The sequence below is a fragment of the Uloborus diversus genome, chromosome 3 (genome assembly GCF_026930045.1).
Source record: "Uloborus diversus isolate 005 chromosome 3, Udiv.v.3.1, whole genome shotgun sequence".
Classification (NCBI taxonomy): Eukaryota; Metazoa; Arthropoda; class Arachnida; order Araneae; family Uloboridae; genus Uloborus; species Uloborus diversus.
Window position 1 is genome coordinate 125,360,181 of NC_072733.1, and position 15,310 is coordinate 125,375,490.

A 15,310-nucleotide genomic window follows, 5' to 3' on the forward strand; every position below is an offset into this window, starting at 1 on the left:
TATATTCCACCATTTTACCTTGCCCTGTTATTTCACTTTGATCTATATTTCTTTATCCTTAATTTTATTTTACCCATTTTATTCAAACTAGTAGTTGTTCAAAATTGCGTGTGATTCATAAAACAAATCAATGAGACATCAAAATCTTGTACAGTTTAAATATTATCCGTTTCTGAAAGTGAAATCAGTTCGCTGTTTACATTTGAAACGAAAACTAAAACAAACAAGTTTAAACTTACGATTACCTCTACTATTTAAAAGGTTTGTTTACACATTCACTTCTTGGACGAGGCTACATATTACACTATTTCTGACTCAGCCCACTATTGCTCAATTATTTCTCACTCCTGATAAAAATAAAAAACAACATTAATAAAAAGAGTTTCAGTATGGCTGTTGAATACCCAATTTCATTGCCCTGAGCAGTTTCATGTTGATGCTCTGAATTGGACCACTGTTCTTAGCATTCCACAAACTTGAAGCCATTAAAAGGGGTGTTTTGCAAAACGGACGAAATGAGCATCTCAATGCCTATTCAAAGCAATCTTGTGGAACCAGGAAGAAACGTATTGGCTTGTGTGGCCGACAATAACAAACAGCACGCTGTTTAGGTAAAATAAGCCGCCATGTCAGTTTCATAGTTGAAAGAGAGCACTTCGGTTTTGTCATAGAGAGGAAAGTTTACTTTTCAAACAATATGGGATCTTGAAAAAACATTGTTAAATATTCAGGTATGTTTTTGATATATATATATATAATATTTTTAAAATTATAATGTTACTGTCATCCTTTTATATTTTTAGATTAAATTGCAAGAGGTTTTGCCTCTATATTTTTTTTATTTATCGTCACATTTAATTTTCTTTATAATTCCGAACTCTGTCTTTTTACTATATTTGAATTTTAAAAGAGGAGTAGTAAAAACTTCATTTTTTTAAAATTAGAATCTAATATTAATATCAATATATGGTAATAATTTGAATATCATAGATATGGTTAGAAAGGAATCTATATATACAATACTAAATATTTCCTCAGAGGTATTATTTGTGTTTATCTTGTTGTTTATTATTCATGTATAGGTTATGAATCCTTATGTTGTAATGTTAAACGATGGTGTGCAGCAAAAATATCAATATTTCTTGCCATGAAGCTATTTTGGTGATTTATCCAGGTGTTCTCGTTTTGTAGTTTCTTTTGAATATCATTATGTGTCACAATGAATAGAATATCATTCACTTGTAATAACTTTACTTTCGTGCATATATTACATTATTTGAGTATTTCAAAATTCAAATTTCAAACCATTCGGGAAGTTTCAGGCATAGTCAAAATTATGCTCAAAACTTTTAATTTCACAAAAAATGTCATTAGCCACAACCATTACTTCGACTCAAAAAAAAAAAAAAAATTAGGATTTTCTTTAAAGCTGTGTCCTCACATCTGAAAGAAAGTTAAAAACTGAAGATTTGCAGAAAAAAAAAACCAAATGCTATGGTAAGATAAACATATGATGTTTTTAATTCTCATTTCTTGAGTTCAATGCTACTATAACTTGCCTCAGAAACATAAGCCTCTTTGAAATATAAACCAAGAGCACAGTGTGTTCTAGAAAAACATGTTTAAAAGTTCAAAACCCCAGCCTATCTCCATTGTATAGTCAACTTTGGGTGTTTTTTTTTTATTATTATTATTTTTTATTTCAGTATGGCTATCTCAGTAATGAAAGTAACTACAACAACTTGTTATTCGTGCATTTTGAATTAATTGACCAAGATCCGCCTTTGGCGTTTAGATTGTTCACTTTGTTATGCATTTATCCATTAAAGGTTATTTTCTTCCCCCATATCATCGGACCATGCTAAACTAACGAATGTGTGCAAAACCGCGAATCGCGTTTCTCAAATTCGATGGTTTTGCCGTAGTACTCGAAAAGGCTATCTACGGGTTATAACTACTTCAAACGACAGTTTTGCACTTAAAGGTATCTATAAAAATTTAAACATTGATAATAGCTAAACGCGTCAGGTTATATAATTATTTTTTTTTTAAGTGTCAATTTTCGCGTTCGTTAGTTTAGCATGATGCAGACGATATATACATTCAAATTCAAAGAGAATGAAGTTACTAAATGGACACAGTAAAAATTTAAATTTCAGTAATGTCTTTTGTAATATAAGGAAATGGGCTGTAATTCTTCATGCACTGTAAAAAAATGTGTAAGGTTACCAGTATTATTGGGTGTAACGTTACACGAATTCTGGAGGGTGTAGTATCATTATATTACAAACTCAAATTGTTGGAGGAAAATTGCACTATGGTTTCAGTAGAGTTCAAAGCGCATACGTAAAGATCAGAATCGGCGCAGAGCACGTAAACTCTTATTAGCGAAACGAAAACCGGCCTTCGTGGCCGAGTGGTAAAAACCTCTTGTTTTGCGACCTGTCTTGTCTGTGAGAATCGCGTTGTATGTTCGGACCCCACTCAGGTTATTTCCTCTCTTAGTGCATTAAAAATATCTTTTTTTTTTAAATAAACAAATAATTGGTGTATATTGGTTGTGAAAAAGCATGAACTTGACAAATACTGACTAAACGAATATTTAAAAGCAACAGCTGAAAAAAATGAGTTTCTGGGATGATTTTTTTAATACTGTTATAAAGAAATTTCAAGTATTGTAACCTACTAATGTATTCTTATACTTTCAATTTAAAACGTATAGAAAGAAATTATTACTTGATCATTAAATATGTCTAGATAATTTAAGCCATAGAATAGTTAACATGACGTATAAGTCTACTTACAATTAAAAATGAGTACCCGTTCAAGAAAATCAGATGAAAGTTTTATTTTTTCTAATGTGTAACTTTTCAAGCAATTTCTCTGTAAGTACACAGAAAACTATGTTGTAACTTTACGCAGAAATTAGTGAGACATTACGCTATAGTTACATTACCATGGTGTAACGTTCCACAAGTGATGTGTAACTTTACAGCACTTTCATCAGTTAAGTTACTCCAGAGAAGTTGAGGCAACTAAGCTGCCATCGACTTTATAGAATAAGGTTACAATTTTATTTACAGTGTGCAGAAAATTTCATTTGCTTCTCATACAGCGTAAAATTTGCATAGAGCTTTCCCAATGGTGAAGTCAATCTCAGACTCTTGGTGAATAAAATTAAACGGAAAAAATGAATAAGAATCAATCAAATATTAATTCATGCATAACATTAAAGCATAGTATCGTGCTATATTTATTAAATGAGCAAGCACTTTTTTTTTGTACGCACGTGTTTTTTGTTGTTGTTTATTCTATCTTAAAGAGAAACTTTTATTTCAGTTTGCTTTCAATTATAAACATTCATAGCCTATCAGTTGCACTTTTTGATTTCAATTAAGTTACTGATGAAAGTTAAGAGACGCATAAAATACATACATAAACTAATTACTTTACTTTTTTACTATAAAATAAATTAAACGGTGTTAATAAAAGTAGGAAGATAAATGGTAATGAATCAAACTGCATCTTAACAGGAAGTTCACGCTAATACATATTGCTTTATAATGCCGTTTTCTTATCATCTACTATATAAGCTAAGGATCGAGCAAGCTGATCGTTCGTGAAAATACGTTCAGAATGAAATAGTTCCTGACAGCAAGTCAGTCAAATAGTAAAAAATAAACAGAAAACATTATTAAACTGTACAAAAACACAAAAATTCAATGAAGACACAGAGGATATGCTAAGTGTTGTAAAAAGGAACCTTGCGTATTGCAGGCATATTTTTCATACATTAATAGCAGTAAGGTATAATATGCAATTAAAATTAGCATTAGCCCCTTAAAATGACTGATTTATATATTATTCCATTAAAAACAAATAATTTAGCTATTCATTTCCTACTGTAAATACAAGTATTTATTTGTACTGAACTAAGATAAATCCATTGAACTCTAATACTAAGAGGAAACAGAACTTGGCGGTCCGTTTTTTGCCGCAGCGAATATAGCAAAGATAGCTCTTTTCGCATTTACACTAAAGTTTTGTTATAATTAACCTTGGCATGCGTTTTTCGAGTTCTTAATCTACACAGCTTGTGTTGGCAAAAGAACTGGTCATTTCCCATTGAACAAAATGTTTTATCATGCAAAACGTTTTGCCATACTCGCTCGAAAAACAGAACGCGAGCTTTATTGCTGAAGAATCGGAAGTTCTCTGTCAATAGCTCAATGCATAAATCAGCCTTTTTAAAAGGAAGAAACATGTATTTTGTACCATTCCTTATTATATCATTACATGAAGTTACGCCTTCAGAATGCGTTTTTTTTTTAAATACACCTTGAAAACTTAGCACTTGTATATATTTCTACTTATTGTATTAGGCAGGAATTAAGTTGCGTATAGTAGCTCACAGGAGCTTTGCTTATTTTCAATTTTGTGTAAATTTAAACATTTTAGAGGAAATTCAACCTAATTATTACATGCAAAACAAGACCCGGTAACTACAGGGTTCCTGTACCTCTTCGGCTAACAATTAAGCCCCGAGGCTGCTTATTATTATTATATAGTACTTATTGCCCATTTTACTATGATTATTTGATTTAGCAAAGTTCTAATTCATTTTTTCTTACTATCTGTAAGTCATGTTTATCTTTTCACTGCTCAGTTAGAGAATAAATTTCTCATCCTAATTTGCTTAAATTGTTTTTAGACTGTATTCGCGAAAAAATGCATTTTTTTCAACCTTTCAACTCTTGGACAATTGACGAGTTGGATTTTGATCAGCTGCCATTCTTCATGTTCAAATTCTAGTTTTTCTTTAATTTTTCTCTTAAAAAAATTAAAAATGAAACAAACTATTCCTTTTAAACAAAAATGCTAGCAATGATTTAATTATGCATACTTAACATCTTTTAGGTTTTAAAATGAATGAAAAGAAGCGAATTGCCGTCATTGGAGGGGGCTTTAGTGGGCTCTCTTCTGTTCGAGCTCTAAAGGAAGAAAACATGGAACCTGTCTGCTATGAAAGGACTTCCAGCCCTGGTGGAACCTGGTGCTATCGTGAAGAAGCCCCCGAAGGAGTTCCATCCATTATGTCAACAACGATTATTAACCACAGTAAGGAAATGGGAGCGTTGAGTAACTTTCCTCCGAGCAAATCTTCTGCAAACTACATGAGACATTCTGAGTTGTATCAGTACTTTAAAGATGTCGGTGAAGCTTGTGATGTTTTCAAACACATGATATTTAACAGAGAAGTAATCGGTGTTGAAAAGAATGAAGACTTTGATGTTACTGGACGCTGGATTGTTACAGTCAAAAATACAATTAATGGTGAAATTTCCAGTGATGTATATGATGGAGTTATGATATGTACTGGACATATAACTTTTCCAAAAACGTACGATTTTCCCAGGAATGGATAAATTTAAAGGGAAAATATTGCATACTCATAGCTTGAAAAGAGTCGGTGAATTTGCTGGACAAAGGATATGTGTCATAGGGATTGGATGTTCTGCATTAGACGCTGCTGTGGAAACGAGTAATGTTGCCCAACAGGTAATACGTAGAACCACTAACTATTATATTATGTGAAATAGCATAAAAGTATGAATATTGCATTTTAAGTTACTCCCAAAATCTCTGTATCTAATTTACTGATCTCAGCTTTTTAAAGCAGGATTATTTTCAGTCAAAATTTCTGTGAAATTAAAACTCTCGCACAAATAATCTTTCTTTTCTATCAGTGTTATTGTAATTCTCAAAATTCAGTATTCAAATGTTGTGGTTATTTGACTGGCTAGAAGTTAATGCCAAACATTCTAGTTGCTACGAAATTGGATAAATTTCTTAGCATTTTCTGCACAATACAATAACATAGTATGTTAAAATTCGGAAAAAAGTGAGGTGCACGAATATTTTTGTTTCTCCCAAAACAGTTTTTGACCCTTAGGCACAGCCTGCCAAAGATGACAACCTAAGCGCCATTACACACTCGCGATTTTCGATGAAAATTTTAAACTGCTTTCTCTCCAGAATGGTGTATGATATTTTGTTGTTTTATTTTTTTTACTTGAAAGATAATTATTTTCTCTTAAAGCTGATACGCAACATTTGGAAATATACGTTACATTTTTCTTTTGCTACAGCCGTTTAGAAAAAAAAACAATTTTTTAATTTTTTAACTTATTTCAAAAACTAATTCCAATCTTTTAAGTCGTTTTATGTTCATCGGCATCATTGAGTACTACATTCCTTAAAAAGGAGAGCTTGCACTTTTGAGTTTAACAGGTTTTAGAGGCATTTGAAAAAATGAGGGGTGTTCAGGAACTGTATGTAATGGTCGAAAAATCAAAATTTTATTTAGCAACAAGTTGCTAGTAGACACTTTTAATTTAGTTATATGGCCCCTTTTTCATTTTTAGTTACTGCTTTATCCTCGATTTTCATTTTTAGTAAAACAAACACAACTAAAACGAATTTTTTGGAACTACGCTGAAAGGATGCGCGAATAATGGCTTCAGCCAGCAAATCGGCTAAAGACTGCGTTTTTCAATTTTAAAGATAAGTTCCTGGATGAAGTGGCAACTGATAATAAAAATAGAGCTGTACAACAAAATTAAAAAAGTCTATGGCCACTAGCTACTAAATAAAATTTTGAATTTTAAAATCCACCTTTCAGACATAGTTTCTGAAAAAACCTCCTTTTTTTAAGTGTCTCTAAAACTTGCTGGACTCAAATGTGGAAGCTCTAATTTTCAGGGAAAGTCGTGCTTAATGACACTGATAAACAATTTAAAAAATCAAAAATTTTGAAACCGCCGCTTTTAAAAAGAAATCAAAAATGTATTTTAAAACATTTTTTTTTCCAAAACGGTGCAGCAAAAAAAAAAAAAAAAAAGAACGCATATTATCAAATGGTGCATATCGTCTGAATGATTTTCATTCAAATAAAAACACTGCAATAAAATATCTTGCACCATTCCGGAGATGAAGCAGTAGCAAATATTTGTCGAAAATCGCAAGTGAGAAATGACGCTCCAGGTTGTCATCTTTGACGGGTTGTGTTGTGGGACAGCAATTTTTTTGGGAAAACAAAAATATGCGTGTAACTTTTTATTCCGCATTTTAACATTTGTTAAATTAAAAAAATTCTGAGACTTAAAAGTAAAATTTATGGACTATGCCATATACGTATATATCCGCGCCTCAGAGCAACAGTGAGACATCTAAACCCAGAAATATTCTACTGTTGTTTAGACGATATATTGACTGACCGGAGGTGACGATATATTGACTTAATTTTTAAATGTGTTCCACCTCTCATTGTTAACAAGAGAAAATCTAAGAGTTTTTGAAGTAAATGGTGATTTCTTTTCAAAATTGCTATTTTAAAAACACCGTCAACACAATTAATTTCGCTTTTGGATAAATTTCTAAGTGTTCTTATAAAGTGAAAAATTCAACAATTTTTGAGTTTGTGTATGATCATTGTAAAGCCGTTTTTTTTTTTTTTTTTTTTTTTCATCTTTTCCCCATCAACGTTGAATTTTTAAACAAACCCTTAAGTTTTAAAATTCAATAGAAGAAATCTTTTCTTTCTGAATTTTAAATTTAATATTTAACAAATGAAACTGATGCGGAATTTCACGTAGTGCTACTGGTTTATTTTACTTATATTTTTAATGAAATATCTAATTAATCTACTTATTTATTTACATATTTTTCACAATAGAGATTATTTCAAAATAGGGGAAAAGACATGTAATTTAACAAGTTTGCTATTAGGTTTTATTCTGTATAATAAACAGTGCATTATGCATTTAAATCTGTATATGTGTGTCAAGTGAAGCGTTGGCTTGGTTATGAAGTTCGAACAAACGACCAGTACACACATCTACAGTACTGAACGGTGATAGCTATATTTACGTATTATAGTTTTCTAATAAACTAGAACAAAAATTGCATATGGTGTAAAATTAGTATGAATTAAAAACTAATAATTAAAATTGCTGCTGCTAGTTTTAATTTCAAAAGCAACAATAGTTATCTAAATGAAATCTGATAAATGCGCTACTGAAGAAAAAAATATTTTTAGTTCATTTCAACTACTTTTTAAAATAATATTTTATATATTGAGCTTTTTTTAGAGCCTTACTTGTTCCGCATGATTTGTCGACAAAAGTAAAGAGATATCCGGATAACCTTCTTTAACCACAACGTACATCTGATATGCAACTCTAATTTATATCCATTTAAAAGATGCTGCAATGTTTCAAATGTTCTAGTTCCACTTGGGACAGTTTTCTGCATTTTGTAAACACTTTTTTTTTTTTTTTTTATAAATAACGTCGTTTCATATTGAGCTTTGATAACATCTTTCTGTTTATACATATTATGTGAATAAATATTAATTTCAAAAAGGCATTTACTTAGAGACGTTTTCAAATTGCATTTTGTATAATTATGATATGCCCACGAAGCTAAGAACAGTCCTGGGATGCACAACGTAATGATTGATGCACAACGTAAAATGATGTAAAATAAGCCTTCATAAGCTGTTTAGTGATCGTGACAAAAAGATGTCCTTCTGTTTTCAAAATTTCGGTCGAATAAAATAATTTTTTCGTGGGCAGCCTCGTTCATTTTCAGTTTTTATCAAAATTTTCAGTTTTTCTTTCTTTAATGTAACTATACGTTCATACTATATTGATTTCTTAGTGACAATACCAAGAAAAGGTCTTTCTCCACCTAAAAAAAAGGTTGTCTGGTCATCTCATTTGTGATTTTTTCAGCTTCTATCCTGTAGTGCAAACAATGTTCAAAATATTTAAATTGTTTGATAACTCCAACAAGGTTCCTTTTCTCACCAAAGCGTTTAACATTTTGATCACACCTAAAAATCTTTCCATGAGACACTGGGCCACAAAGTTTTAAATTTTGTTGAATACTTAAGCGTTTTCTTAAAAAAATGAAAACGTGTCTTTGGAGAAAAAACGCAAAAATGCTTTCCTTGAGGGTCAGAGAGTCATAAAAAAGAGGAGTTGGTCATTTAGTACGAGTTTGAATGACAATTTCTTTGAAGCAGGCTATGACCGATCCCGTTTGCTGACATAAATTCGCGCTTGCAACAGCAGCCCTTCTGCCCGCAATAAACTCACTCTATTTTTTTATTACATTTAAAAGCATATTTAGATTTTAAAGACAAAGGCTGAAAAATTCAACAACATTCAAAAATTTGGAACCCGGTGCCACAGGATTTTTTCCCCTTGTTTTGGTAAAATCATTTTTTTTTTAATACTTAGATGATAAAAGGCACTTTCTTGGCCTTTTTGCTACAGAATTATATGTTTTGAACACATTTTTACACTACAGAATAAATGCTAAAAAAATCGAAAAGTAAGTGATCTCTTTGATAAAACATTTTGATCGAAACAAGATTTTGAACACTTTTTAGATGTGGAAAAGCCTCTTTTTGGCATTATCGCCAAGAATTTTTAATAATGTGGACACTTACATTAAAGAAAGAGAAACTGAGAGAAAGCGATAAAAATCGAAATTAGCGGGTTCGATGCCGCATAAAAAAATGTATCAGAAGAAAATATTGAAAACTTAAATCAAACGATAAATGGCACCTTTTTACCACTAACGCTGATCAATTATGTTATTTCAATTTTTTCGGCCCACCCTAACGTTCATATCGACATTAAATGATACAATCTTTTTTCAAAACATTGTTTTTAGCTGGGAGATTGAAATATTAATTCCTTTTTATGAAATTTTCGCGTTGTATTTTATTGTAAACCTAAGATGTATACAACGCTAGAAATTCAATTTGAAAATAAAATTATCCAATAGCTGCGATTTTTAAATTGAGATTACTAAAAAATCTAATTAAAAAAATGAATATGATTAATTTGCTCCCCTTTAATGTTAAGTTTAACTAACAGATGTTGATCAAATCCTGTGCTTTCAATTTTTGAAAGCTGTAACTTGAGGGATTTTTTTTCTCTTTTTTGCTTAGTCAAAAACTTTTCTTGACAGGGGGCGGTCCTTCTCCCTCTTGGGTGACATACATCTGGTGGGTACCAACTCAACTTATTCTCAGAGTTTATAAAAATTGAAATACTTTAATTCTGAAACATTTCCCCAAAAATACCCCCCTAAATCTTAAATTTCAACAAAAATATTTGCACTATATTGCGGAGAGAGGTCGGGTACATGTTCATCTGGAGCAAATTTTACCCAAAATGCGGCGGTATACAGCTTTGTACGAATAGCTTTCACTATAGCTACATTTCTTGGCTCAATTTTTAATTTTAGTTTTATTGGCAGCATTAGAATTTACCTTAATAAGAAGATTTTAGGATTAACTACAATTATTGAGTGTTGTAACAAGCGGTGGGCAATGTCGTTCTTTTTAATGATCCGTTCATCAGAGGTTCCTTCATTCTTTTGATCCGTTCATTTAACTCGTTCATTTGAACTACTTCGTTCATTTAAAAACGTTGTTGCAGGAGATCCCTCTGCACGACATACTCACGTACATTTGAAATTGTTTCATTAGATCAGTAATATTCTTTGAAGGAAAAATTACTAAAACCATCTAAAAGTAAGAAAATATGCCTATGAAAAATGAATCAACAAAACTTTATTCAGGTTTAGATGTATAAAGCAATTACAGTTCATTTTGTAAGATATTTCTCACTTGCTGAATGCTAAGATATATTTTCCATTCCAAAAATCGCAGGTTCCGTTTCAGCATGTCAAAAAATTAAGTTATTAAATGTTGCTAGTACTACATAAAATTAAATAAACTGTTTGTGATGTCAGAAAATGTGCAAAATTGAACTTACGTGAAATTGTGCACTAATTCTAAATAGAAATATATCTCCAAGTGTAATATGGTCACAAATGAAAATAAAAAAAAAATAATATTAAATGCGTACTTTCGGTTACATTTTAAAAAATATAAATCACGAAATAAATAAAAGAGAACTAAAAAAAAAAAGAAAAGAAAAGAAGCAAGCTGTAATATAAAACACGAGAATAAAGAACTGTTTATTAAAACTATGTACGTTAAATATACATAAACTTAATAAAAATATTGTTTCATAAAACGTCTGCTTTTCAAGTATAAACTGTCGTAAGTTATTGAAACTGACCTTTTTCTCCGCAAAACAAACATCTGTCAACCATGACATCTACCCAAAAGAAAGAGGCGTGTTCCTTCAAATATTTTTTCCCCAGCTACAGCACTGTATACGTACATATAGTATTACCAATAGCGAAAGAAAAGTAACAAAAAATATATTGTTAACTCAGCCGAACTTCCGAGTAATTTAATTTAAAAAAAGAGACTTACCTAAATATTAGGGAGCTTCAAAATTATTATTTCACAGTACCAATGAGAACAGAAAAAAAAAAAAAACCCGCAACACTTTCTTAAATTGTAGAAAAATTAGACAGTATTAATCCTCATTCAAAATCTCTGGATATTGAATGTAAAATAAGCGACTTCGAAATCGCCAAGTTAAAAATAAATCCAAAATAATATGGATGGTAACTGATAGCAGGGATGTTATAGAAGCCAAAAGGGTCGCCAGAAAAGTAATGAAAGGTATCTTTAGAAATAATTTTGGCGACAGAAAGCGTGAGAAGGATTTTAGCAGGTGCGTGGACAGAAAGTGGAAATTCCAAACATTTTGTTAGTAACCTAAACAAGAAAACACTTCTAGTGGATACATTGGAAAATTGCAAATGAACTGCAACGGTTAAAGAAAAATTATGAATAAAGCAGAAAGTAAAAAAGTTCGACACGAATATATTGTAATGCACTGAGAAAAACGAAATTTGATGTTGATTAAGAATTAAAAATTGAAGATAAATGATATAAAAAGCGATTTTATCATAAGTGCATCAATTCAGTGCTAAAAACTGCTCACCGTTCAAAAGAACGATCGTTCATTTTTTAGGTGAACGAACGGATCCGTTCACTTTAAATATTCGTTCTTTTTGACCGTTCGTTCATGAACGACGCATCCCTAGTTGCAACCAAGAAATCATGTACTGATTTCATTTTGAACTTTTTAGTAATAAACAAGCTTTCTTAGATAAAATCTTTATATTAAAAAAAAAACATTTATATTTTATCTGATCTTATGGATTTGCGCTTTCAGGCCAAGCTAACACTTATTTGAACTTACTAAGCACAGCACCCTCAGAAGTTTCCCGACTTGCTCAAGAGATTCATACATTCCTTTCACTATTTTATAACTGAGATCGAGGTAAAAAATATATTATTATCTTTATTTGAAAGTGATTACTTAGGAAATGTTAGGCAACAAAACTGTTTGATGACAGTTGCTATCACTTGAATAAAGTTAAAAAATAAGCAAACTAGGAAACGGCGTAGGTAGCTGTTACAGAAAGCTCGATAAACAATCAAGCCAGCTGGTTGCCACAATGACAAGCATTTTCTTATTAGTAGCATGTAATCAAATTAATGGGTAGTCAGTTTTTTAAAAAATGCAAGGAGAGTCAGTGAAAATTAAAGAAATAAAAAAACCGGAGTCAGAGTTGGAGTCGGCATATTTTCGAACGACTCTGACTCCTTTACCCCAAAATCAGTCCGACTCCGACACTTCAACTCCGACTACGACTCCACAGCCCTGGTTTTTAGTAAACATAGCCACAATAAATTAGTTTTTCGTCTTTAAGGCGTGACCTAGTCCAATTTAAATCCACTCTCACAACGTAATAAAAAAAAAATGAATATTAAACTATGATTCTATTAAGATTTGTTTGTTTACTACATTTGTTGACTACTCAGAATTTTGACTCTAGTCTGAGAAAATCACCTTGAAAGTTAAGCGTTGTAAAGCACGTTTAATGCTTTAGCACAATTTTAAATCTTTTTAAACTTGAAATATTTTCTTGAATTACATTCGAGCATAAAATTCCTTACCGTCAATTGATTTACGTTCGTCTGAAATAAATAAAGATTTTATTTCTGACATTGCATTTGAGACTGTCTCAATTCATGGGGGGGGGGGGGGGGGGAAACACTCAATCAAAGACATTGAGCCTCCTTTTTAAAAAATTCTTACAGTTCGATAAGCAATGCATTAAAGCATAAAAACTTCAAGTGTTCAGTTTGAATGTTTTACAGAACATTACTAGTATATTCGTAATTTTTAAAATATAGTTTTCTAAAATATATTTCTACTTTATAGGTATATTTAAGCACGCGGAGTGGATCTTGGATATTTCCTAGAGTTGGTCCAAGTGGCGTGCCAATGGATTATGCTTTGTTGCGTCGGTGCATAACATTCTTTCAAGAAATCTTACCTATTAGTCTCTCCAGCAAGTTCATTGAAAAGTTCTTCCTCAGCAGCAAAATGAACCATGATCTCTATAACTTACGCCCGCAGTATCCCGTTTTGTGCAAAGATCCATCTGTAAATGATGTTCTGCCATCAAAGCTTCTGACTGGAAGTATTGTATTGAAAAAGAATATAAAGCATTTCACTGAAAAAGGAGTCGTCTTCGAAGGCGAAGATACTGTAACAGAAGTTGATACAGTGATTATGGGAACAGGATATCAATGGTATTTCCCATATTTGAAAGACAATGATGTCCTCACTACAGAAAAAGACGGTAGAGTAAATTTATATAAATGCATGTGGTCTCCAAATTTAAAACACCAGACAATAGTGTTCATTGGATTTGTACTGCCATTTGGTCCCGGCTTTCCTCTTGGTGAAATTCAGTGTAGGTGGGTGGCTCAGGTTTTTCGTGGTAAGTTGAAACTACCAAGCAAAGAAGTTATGATGAAGGAAATCGTTAAAAGACATCATGACAATGTAAATAGATATCGTCCTGGAGACAAGATGTCAATTAGAGTGGATTTTATCCCGTATATGGATGATATAGCGTCTCAGTTTGGTGCAAAGCCAAATCTTTTTAAACTGTTGATTACTGATCCTCTTCTTTTCAAGGAGTTAGTGTTTGGTCCATCTGTGCCATATCAGTACAGACTTCAAGGACCTCATCCATGGAAAGGTGCTCGAAAAGCAATCTTAGGCGTAAAGGAGAGGATGAAAGCACCGCTGTTGCAAAATCCTCCCTTAAAGAAGAAAAAAACTAGATTGGATTTTATCGTAAAATATATCATTAATATGCTCCTCATAACATTGTGGATTTCATGGAAAGACTCTACCATGAAATACTATTTTGCAGCTATGCTTCTACCACATTATATGTCATGGAGAAGTTTTTTTCTAAAATACATTGTTGCTACGTTGATACTACCTTTTTTCATTGTCTGGACTGGATTCTTAAGCAGCTATTTTGCTACATTATTAATTCCTCTAGTTATAGCTACAGTTAGTTCTATATAACTGTATCAGTTCATTCTTCCATCAAAACTTGTTGTAATGTATGGATATAGTCTCATCTGTTATGAATTTGTTAAAGCTATATTTTGCTACATTATTAATTCATCTAGTTGTAGCATCAGTTAGTTCTATATAGCTGTACCAGTTCATTCTTCCATCAAAACTTGTCGTAGTGTATAGACGTAGTCTCATTTCTTATGAATTTGTTCAAACTATATCGTCGTAATGTTGTTAGCATTTGTACTTTTTTAAAAAGTTATTTTTTACAGCATATATAAATTGAAGCTAATGAATAAATTTTCGAAAAATATCAGGAAACATGTATGTGATGCGTAAGTAAATAACTTTATATAAATAAATGTATTTTACAGATTTTGTTTATTAACATATGGGAACACCAAAATGCACAAGATTTTTTGTGTTATTGCTCAATAACCTAATAGCCTTCAATGTTACATATTGTATGAGAAAAATTATTTTGAGTGGACTACGGGACATATTATCCAAGGATTATCAGTATCAAAGCAATTTCAAATAAAATTTAAAAGAACTTGTTATGACGTAAGTACTAATTAAAACATTTAGTACTTGTTAATATAAATTATATTAACAACTACTATTCCTAACGTTAGGAATAAAATAACTTTTATTCCTCAAACTTATCATTGTTTAACCATGTATGAAGATGCAGTAAAGTTGCATTAAACAAAACTTATCAATGATGATATATAACTATGTTACTTTGCTTTGCAAAATACATGCTTGTTGATGGCGTGATGGTATTGTATTTAAACAATTTGGCGGCACTTTTTTTTTCCTTTTTGTGACCTTGGAATCAAGTAGAAACAAAAAATATAACAGCAAAACTACTGCAGTACTAACTATTACGTTAAATATTTTCTAAGCTGTAA

The 15,310-nt window shown here is 31.4% G+C and overlaps 1 pseudogene; it reads left to right on the top strand.

Annotated features, from left to right (window-relative positions):
* Window positions 1–598: 598 nt before the first annotated feature.
* Window positions 599–14,718, top strand: LOC129218628 (flavin-containing monooxygenase 5-like; annotated as a pseudogene).
* The last annotated feature ends 592 nt before the right edge of the window (window positions 14,719–15,310 follow it).